This window comes from Rousettus aegyptiacus, unplaced genomic scaffold (assembly GCF_014176215.1).
Source record: "Rousettus aegyptiacus isolate mRouAeg1 unplaced genomic scaffold, mRouAeg1.p scaffold_m13_p_7, whole genome shotgun sequence".
NCBI classification, from domain to species: Eukaryota; Metazoa; Chordata; class Mammalia; order Chiroptera; family Pteropodidae; genus Rousettus; species Rousettus aegyptiacus.
Window position 1 is genome coordinate 49,106,233 of NW_023416310.1, and position 10,091 is coordinate 49,116,323.

The window sequence follows — 10,091 nt, forward strand, 5'->3', positions numbered from 1 at the left end:
ATTTTTATACTCTCTTATTAGTAGTATGAAGATTTTTTTTTTAGTCTTCAAAAATTTTTATTGGAAGACCTTACATTGCCTTCATTTATTGGATTTCAAATCACTGTACATTCACTTTTGTGAAAAGATTGCCTGCATATTCTAGTACAAAAAAAAAAAAACCCTAAAATTTATTTCAGGAAGATAGAGAAATGTCCAAATAAAGAACAAAAATGTACACTATAATTACTGCTGCATTGCAGTCATTTTTGATTCTTAAATAACTGTCTTACCTGATAACACATAATATAAAAAGCAATTATGAAAAAACAGAACTTTACATATACTTCTAAAGCCTTATTGTGAATATCCTGTTGGCGCTGGATAATCGAGCACAGGCAAAGCTACCGTAGCAGGATATGCATGTGCCTGTTGGTTCATACCGTTGTGCATATTTGGAACATTATTTCCATATTGCTGAGTGCTATCATAACTGTTCTGTTAAGTCTCTCTTGGATTACCACTCCTAAAACCGGTCTGTAAACCAGCAGACACAAAACTACTTCCAAAGCTCCCATTGGTATAATTTGCAGCACTATAAACACAATTCTGGGTTTTTGCCCCCAAATTTCTCTTAGGCAAACTAGAATAGTCTCTGTTATAATTTTTCTTGTCCCTAAAGGTATTAAATCCACCCCTTTTGTCTGCCAAGTATCAGTCCCAACAGTCATCCTTCACGCCTCCTCTTCCCCTGGAACGTCCCAAACTTCTGTCTTCGACCAACTAAAGCAACTTGGGATTAATTGATTGGCTTCACGAAGCACAGAGGTAGAGTCTCTCATTTGCTTTATGTTATTAGGTGTGAAGAAAGTGTGTTCTGTGCCTGTTTTGATTCTTCCAATTTGATGAATATAATCCTTTGAGGCCTTAGAGTCATAATTAATGCAAATTTGACATCTTCCACATCTAGCCCTCTAGAGGCCACATCTGTAGCAATCAGAATAGAAGTTTTTCCAGGTTTGAATTCATTTAGAACCCCGTCACGTTCCTGTTGACTCGTCGCCATGGATACCCATGGCAGGCCACCCGTCTCTCCTCATTTCTCTAGTAAGTTCATTACATCTCCTTTTAGTTTCAGCAAAAACAAAGATTTTATTTTCCTTCTCACTCATGATTTCCATCAGATGAATGTTTTCATCCTTTTCTATGTCATGACTCTCATCCACAATCTGAAGAACATTGTGGTTTGCATTCGGTTTCAGTGCGCCACCGTATATATGGATGTAGCCTTTCAGGAAATCTTCAGCAAGCTGTCTTTCTTCATTTGGCCAGGTCAAACTCCACATTAGTGTTTGCTTGTCAGGTCTTATCTGATCCACAATCTTCCTTATTTAGGGTTCGAAGCTTATGCCAACCATTCTATCTGCTTCATGGAGAACAAGGTAGGTGGTTCTTCTCAAATTTGTTTTCCCACACTCTAAAAAATCAGATTAGTCTTCCGGGTATTGCAATACATACTTCCACACCTCTCTCTAAATCACATATTTGTGGTCCCTTGGGAACATCATCATATATGCATGTAGACTTCAACCAATGTGAACTACAGCAGTGGTCCCCAACCTTTTTGGCACCAGGGACTAGTGCTCCTATGAGAATGTAATGCCTGATGATCTGAGGTGGAGCTGAGGCAGCGATGCTAGTGCTGGGGAGTGGCTGTAAATATAGCTGAAGTTTCACTTGCTTGCCTGTCACTCACCTCCAGCTGTATGGCTCAGTTCCTAACAGGCCACAGACCAATACTGATTCACCGCCCTGGGTTGGGGACCCCTGCTCTACAGTATTCAGTAGCTACTTGCTGCACCTGTTGGACCAGTTCCCAAGTTGTTGCCACCGCCAAGCATATAGGCCTATCACCTCTCTCCAGGAATGGCTGATGACTGACATGGACAAGAAAGGCAGCAAACAGGACAATGTTTGCTCTGATCCAGTCCATGCTACTCCAACGTATCTAATCCACTTAGAGCAACTGGCCTTTGCTGAGCTTGACTGAGTAGCAGTGGGTTCAGTAAAGTTCTGTTCTACAGTCACATCCATGACATTTGCAGGGAAGTTTGCTTCATAAAAGTTCAAAACTAGCCTCAGGCAGTTGTGATCTCTAATGATAATTTCCTTGCTACTTTTCTGTATGTCTCCACCTCTCGCGCTGTGCGCCTAGTCAAATCAGGGCGTTCTCGATAAAAAGTCTTCTTAAATTTGGGCAGCTCAACAAGATTCCATTTTTTTTAAACTAATTTCTTGGCAGTGTTTCCAAACTCTTTTCCTGAGAGGAACCCTACTCTATTTCTTCAAAATCGAGGTGCGCCAAACCCTAGATCCCCGCCGCGGTTTCAGTCACTCAGATCACCTGGCATCCAATTGCAGTTGGCAGGGAACGAAGTGGAGAGAACCAGAAGTGATGATTGCTGGAAGCGGTTTCAGAGACAGTGAAGCTTTGCTGGAGTGGCAGCAGTGGAGAGACTTCCATGACAGCCGGAGCTGCCCAGCAAGAGACCTGTGGAAAAGAATGAGCTTGTGAAGATTTAAGTCTATGAAATTTGCTGTAAGAGCGGCATTAACAGTATCACATTGATTTTAATATGTAGTATTTCATCGTTGTTAATTCATATTTATTTTTCATTTCAATCTTTGATTTACTTTTTGAGCCCAGAGTTCTTTAAGAGTTTTTTCTTCTTCCAGTTTTCAAGTAACGTGTGTTGTTCTCTTTTATGTCTTGTTGTTAATACCTAGTTTAATTGAATTGCAATGACCTTTTTCCATTTAGTGTGCATCTTGAGCTACTGGGGTTAAGACTTCAACATATAAACTTTGGGGAGACACAGTTCAACCTATAACACCGCTCTTTCAGCTTTATTTTTGTGCTGCTTCTTAAGGAGCCTTATTTCTCTGAGAATTTTGTTTTCCCCTGAGCTCTGCCTTCATTTTTAATCTCATTTGGTTGTTTGCTCATTTCTTTCTTGAGCTCTTTTATTTCTACTTTTAGCTCTTGGTTTAGAAATATAATATTTTCTTAGTATTTTTATGTGTTTGGTTGTAATCTCATTTACAACATGGGGATGTTTTTCTCATGCATGTTCATTTACTTTTTCTTTTTTGTTCCTCTCCCACTATTTCATAGTTTTGCAATAGCTCTGTTCATTATTATTATCACTCATCTTTACATGAGGTGATGTCTTCCTGAAATGACAATTAGAAAGTTCATGTGGGAGACAAATAAGGCAATGTTTTATTTTAATTAATAGTTTTGCACTGAATTTCATGTGACACTTGGATCGGTATTGTGTGTTTAGCTCTTGCTTTTCTCATTCAGTAGAAATTAGCAGCTACAAAGCCATGTATTTCCGTTTTTACTCCTTGCTGCCTAACAGTTTGTTTCTTGCATTATGATGTGTACTTATGCCTCCACGTTCAACCCTGAATTCACTTTTATACTGTGGTGTAAAGCATATCCATGGAGGTTCCCATAGCTGGACCCCACAACCTGACCACTTTGGTCTATATTAGGGTATGCTACTTCTCTCCTTCTTAGGGTGGGGGGGACTTCTGTTTTCTACTGGGTATTCTTTGAAACCGTAGCAACTTCTCTACATTGTGCTCTGCAGGCTTCCAGGCAAATAGAACCTTCTACCTAGTGGGGTAAATTTCTCAAATTCTTCATGGCTGAGCACACAAAAGGATATGAAGAAATTGGGTGTGGAACTGTATCTTATATACTATATTACTGTATCTCAAAAGTTCTGAAACTTTTATTCACATAATAATATACATGAAATTAGACTATATCTTAAAATCAATGGAATTATGCAATTGCTATCAGTATCATGACATGGTTGTCATTGCTTGTGCATTAATGAACTTGGACATAGTTGTTTATAGTGTTACCACTTCTGTAGAATTATGTGCATTGTCGGTGTTCTATGCATTGAAGTTAACTGACATATAATATGTCTTCAAAAGGAATATACTCTGACTCTGCACTGAAACAAAATGTTATGAAGTACACAGAAAGGTATGGAAATAGCATATCAGGGCATAAATTTGATAGTAGTAAGGCAAATATTCATTACTGTAAGGATAACTGTAGTTTCATATTTTCTTAAAAAGCAAAACTAAATGCTTTGAAAGGCCTAAAAAGAATGCTATCCAAAAATAGGCGAGGCTCTGTTATGTTTTATTATTAAGATATACACAAAAGGATTGCCTATCACTGACTGAGCAGTACAGCTGAAGGCAGGAAAAATTACTTCAGAATAGATGAAGGAAATTTTTAACTAAGGAAACACTGTGTGACCCACTCAAGCTTTGTGTACGACTGTCATTATGGCATCAAATATCAATTTGTTAGAATCTTCCTACTGTAACATTTGATAGCACAATTTTATTGTATTAGACAGCTAAAGAGCTTCCATCCATCATGAATCTCTTCTCTCTCTCTCTCTCTCTGTCTCTATCTCATTCTCATTTGAAATATAGATTCTTTCTCTTTTTTCCTAGGCTAAGGCATACTCTTCATTCTTCTTACGTTGATCATGACCACTCCTCTAGAGTATGTATGTATTACAAACTATACTTACCAAACTACTTTTCTTCTTTCTTCCTTAAAATTTGCCTATGTCTTGATTCAAGTTACTTTTCTTTGTCTACTTGCCCTGCCCTGATGTTTCCAAATGTCATTGTTAAAATATCGTGTAATTATAAAGGATTATCATTAAAATAAAATGCAATAAACTATATAAAGACGCAGGAAACTATCAAAATTTTACCCACCCATCCTGCATTTATTTCCCAGAATTTTAATACCATCTTAAGGAAGAATAGTTGGAATGCTTATCTACATGTAGGTTTTCCTTTTATGTTTTGCAGTTTTCCTAGATAATAGTTTTAGATGATCTCCATTAATTATCACATGTCTCTTATTTGTGTACTTGTGGTGTCTATAAAAACTCATATCACATTTTATCATATGGAAAAGTTAAGCACATTGGGATCTGCAGAAGCAGTTGATTATGTTGGCCCCAGAAAAGCTAGAATGTGTCTTTGAGATTTTGTGTCTATATAAACACAGGCCAAAATGGAATACTTTGAGATGAATGTACAGTCTTTTATGACTTTTTTTTTTAGAGGAGTTTCTTGTCTTTACTATAAGAGCATATTTACTAAGTTACTATAATCAAGCCTTACTTTGTCTTTTTTTGAACTCACCTGGGATCCTAAAGGCCTTTCACATTGCTTGAGGGTTGTCAAGGTTGCTAAAGCTTCCCACAGCTCATCCCAGTTGGATTCCCTGAGTATTTATTACCACTCCCATCCATGTGAGATTTTTCTTCTGAGTGTGGCATTGTCTGTTTTTATTCCATTCAAGTCTTCACAAAACACATCTGCCTTTTTACTCTTAGTATCTGGGATGTCAACCCAAACTGACAATAGTGTGGAATCTATATAAGATGGCTCAGCCTTTTGTGCTGTAGATATCCTTTCAGAAGGTCTCTATAGACAAAGAGTTAAGCAGACCTACAAAATGTTCCTGCCTCTCATCTATTCATTTCAGTCACTTTCATAGTACAGAAAATACCTTTTCATATTTTAGAAGTTTGCATAAATGTGCATCACTTTTAAGCTGCTGCCTTTTCACATCTTCAGTCATTTTCTGTACCAACAATTCATTACCTGCCCTTTCATCATAAAGAAAAGTTTTATATTTTGAGAATCACATGGTTCATTACTCTGCTAGAAATGTGCTTTCAGGTACGAGGGCTCTTCATCCCTTATCTCTAGGCACAGAAAAATCCTTCCTAATGGTAGTGTCCTGCTCTACACTGCATTCTCTTTCACATATCCTCATCTATTTTTCTTTCTTTTATTAAATTGATAAGAAAAATGAAACGTCTAACTACATTTGAATGCTCATAAGAAATCTCCGTGTAGGCAAACATTCTACATATTTGTATTAAAAATAATAGAAAGTAAATGAGGGGAATGTTTTGAAGTTTGTTGGTTTATTTTACTCTTAAAGCCTAGAATAAGCATAAATTTATATGCCTCACTGAACTTTCTAAAATTACATGAACATTCTATTTATCAACAAACCTCAGTCTCTCAGCTGCAGGACTGCATTCAAAAGTAAACTAGTGACATGAAATTTTCAAGTCTTACTGACCTTAATAGAAGGTGCCAATTGATGAGACATTGTGACCGACTATAGTACAGATGAAATAAAATGAACAAAATACAGCCAACTATAAAATAGATGAAAGGTTTGATTTATTTTAAATTTTAAAAAATACTTGTTATTTATTCTTAGAAAAACAGTTTCAATTTCAATATATAGCACAGTAAGGTGACACAATGGAATAAAATATGAAAAAAAAACAACAAGAACAACAAATAACTAACACAATAGAAATATTGTGTTAATGAAATATTTAAACCGAAGTCAAGCAACATGCAATGGGAGCTGAGTCCATTGTAAACCAAGAAGTGGTTTCAACACCCTGTGAAGGCCAAAATGAAAAACCTGTCATCTGGAAGATATGAGGGATGGTGAGAAGAGGACTGGCTTTGTAGAAAGGAATACAAATATTTGTAAAAGACTAAGAACATAAGGCCTTATGCCAGAGCAACAATAAACTCACTTAAATGTTTTGAGTGGGTCATTACAAGACAAGGGATGACTCAGCAAAAATGTTGCTTTCTTGATGGCATTTTTTTAATACAAAGAGAGAAGAGAAAATATAGTTTATTTAATAATATTTTCAAAAGTTTGTGACAATCACTAGCTCTCCATTCAAATTTTAATAGTAAATTAGGTGGAGTGGGTGGACCAGGATGGTGTATAGGAGGCTCCTGAGTTCTCCTCCTGCAGATGTACCAAATATACAACCACATCTGGAGAAAGAGATCTAAATAATAACTGAGTGACTATATATCAGAATGAATGAGAAAATACCCACATTGAAATGGGTAGGAAAGGCGGAGACACACTCTTACCATCGACCACATCCCAACTGATTGCCATACAATCGAGAGTTATCTCCAACTCCTAGATGCTCCCTGAGGAACAAAGGGCTTAGACCCCACACCTAAGACTCTTCCTGGAGGGCTGGGATCCCAAAAGACCTAGCTAATGGAGCGTGTATCTACAAGACCCACAAAACTGTAGTAAACAAAGAAACATTCTTAAGGGGTACACAAGCACTCATTATGGCTACTCCCCTCCCCACCCCTCCCAGGGCTCAATGCAGAGGGAAAAGGCAAATTGCCCATCTCCTGGTAATTCTCTGAAAGAGGTTTACCTACATACTTTAATGTATATATTATTCAGCCATAAAAAAAAGAAGAAAATTTTGCCGTTGCAACAACATGGATGGGACTTGAGGGCATTATGCTAAGTGAAGTAAGTCAGACAGAGAAAGACAAATACCATATTGTCTCATTTATATGTGTAATCTAAAAAATTAACTAGTTAATTAATAGATACAGAGAACATATTGGTGCTTACCAGAGGTGGGGATGAGTAAAACAGGTGAAAGTGCTAGAGGGTACAGACTTCTGGTTATAAATAAGTCCTGAGGATGTAATGTACAGCATGGTGACTATAGTTAACAATTCTGTAGGTATATTTGAAAGTTGCTAAGAGAGTGGATTTAAAAAATTCTCATCACAAGGAATAAATGTGTAACTATGTGTGGTGATGGGTATGAATAAGACTTATCATGGTGATCACTTTAAAATACATACAAATATTGAATCTTTATGTTGTACACCTGAAACTAATATAATGTTATATGTCAACGGCATCTTGAAAAAAAGCTGCTGCCCAATGGCCAGGCTTCTAATTTAGCATATATCCAGGGGCTGGCTGCAATCTTCTCCAGAGATTGGAGAAGCTGGTAGACGTCTCTTGCCTTCTCCCTCTAGCCTGCTCCAGTAATAAAACCAAGTCTCCCTGAAAGGTACATGTACAGACATCAGGCTCCTCAGCTTTTACAGCTAGCTGTCACCTGAGGAATCAGTCCACAGATTTTCCTGCTCTACAAACCAATGTGTTTGCATTCATAGGTCCCACAGTACTGTAGCAAACAAAGAAGCAGTTTGTAACAGGAGCAGGATCTCCCCTCCTGCAGCTATACGCCTGGACTCAGCACAGAGGGAACAAGCCAAAATGCCTGTCTCCCAGATTCTCCTTGTTTGTACTATCCTAGCGCCTGCCTGAGGATCCAGATTCTAATCAGCCTGCATTTTGGTACTGACTGCAATCCTCCCCTTTGGGACATTGACAGGTCTTGGCACACCCTCATCTACAGGAAGCCACTAAAAACTAAGAAGGAGGCTTGGACAGTTGCAAAGGTCTGAGAGACGACTAGAAGCTGAGGCCAGGATGATCAAAAGGTCCATCTCTCACATGAGACCAGAATGTCAAGAGTGGGAGAGGTGACTGTTTTATCTAATGCACAGAAAACAACACAGAGTCAAGGAAAAAGAAGAAATAGGAACATGAAAGAACAAGGTAAAACTCCAGAAATAGATCTTAGTGAAATAGACATAAGTGATTTACCTGGTAGAGAGTTTAAAATAATAGTGATAAAGATGCTTACTCGAGGTCAGGAAAGCGATGCATGAACAAAATGAAAATTTCGACAGCACCTCCGGGGTGCCTACAGGCACTTACTCAGACATTTTCAATCTGTGGAGGAGCCTGCAAGCGAGAGGAAGTGATACCCCCCTGGGCATTGACCAATGGGGGATAGAAGTCACTTGGTAAGTGTTTTTTTCTTGCTTCCTTGGACTGAATAATTTTAAGGTGAATTCTAAATTTTTCCTTAGATGCTTCCAAGTGAGTAGAACTTCAGCTGCTCATACTGGTGAAAAGTTTGATAACTCACCCTTGGATTATTTTTTCTTCTTTCCTTGTCCTTTATTTCTATCCTTGCAATAATTTCCCCAAATAAACTATCTACATACAAGATCTTGTCTTAGACTGGATATATCGAAGAAATCTAGACTAAGACAATCTCTACTTATGAGAGACTTTGCCCATTTTTTAAAAGGAATATCAGACATTAATTTAGCTGCTTATTCTGTCTGTTTTTAAGTCCAGTCCAACTGTAGAGTCAACATTTAGAGATTTCCTGTGTAATCTTTTCTCTTAGCAATGTTCTATTATAGGAACTATTTGAATGATATCAGTACAAATGTGAGCAATGGAGCACTTATTCTTGGCAGAATCTGAAAGCACACGATGGAATCTCCCTTAGAAATATTTGTGGCACAGGGAGGAGACTTAGTGGAAGAGCTGAGAAATAAAGCTGATTTAAGGTTAAAAAGAAATTGATCTCATCAGGGAGGCACATAATCCCTGAATTTTTAAAAGCAAAAAAAATCAATGTGTTTGTCTTAAAAATCTCATCTCATAAGCCTTGCGTAATTTATGCAATTATAATATTCCGCATCCTAAATGAGATTTCACAGCCCCTCATTCAAGAGAAACAAGCTTTAAAAGAATTTTCCTCTGAAGTCCCTAAATAACATAAAATTTAATTCACAGAATTACATTATTACTGGGAGAATCGATAATTTTTTCAACAAATGAGTTTAACAAAAAGATTTAATTTAATCTCCAAGTTTATGAGGATAATTCTTGCTTATTTTTGTAACTATTACCATACTTATTTCAGGTTAACTGAATGAGTAATATCATCGAAGCTATTTCTAATGATTGATCTGTGTAATAAAAAAAAATTCCTGTATACACCATTCCTTGGAAGATATTAAAGAATTTTGCTAGCATTAGTCAAAGTCCCACAATTTGTTCCATGAAATGCTCAGAGCAGTGAGCTCTGCATCCCCATGAGAACACACAGTTCGTACAAAACCCCAGCTTTCAACAGTGGGCACAGATAGGGCAGGATTTCTCATCAGGACCTTTCCTTCCTGCAGACTCTCCCATCGCCAGTGCTCCCAGACTCTCCCTGGCTGTTCTAGTCTATTTCATTTCTCTTCCTTGACTCCTCCCCTACTTTCTTCCCTCCTCCTGACTCCACTCTCCAATAGTACTT

The 10,091-nt window shown here is 37.6% G+C and overlaps 1 pseudogene; it reads right to left on the bottom strand.

Moving 5' to 3' along the window:
- Window positions 1-336: 336 nt before the first annotated feature.
- Window positions 337-2,390, bottom strand: LOC107502885 (annotated as a pseudogene).
- Between the last annotated feature and the right edge of the window lie 7,701 nt (window positions 2,391-10,091).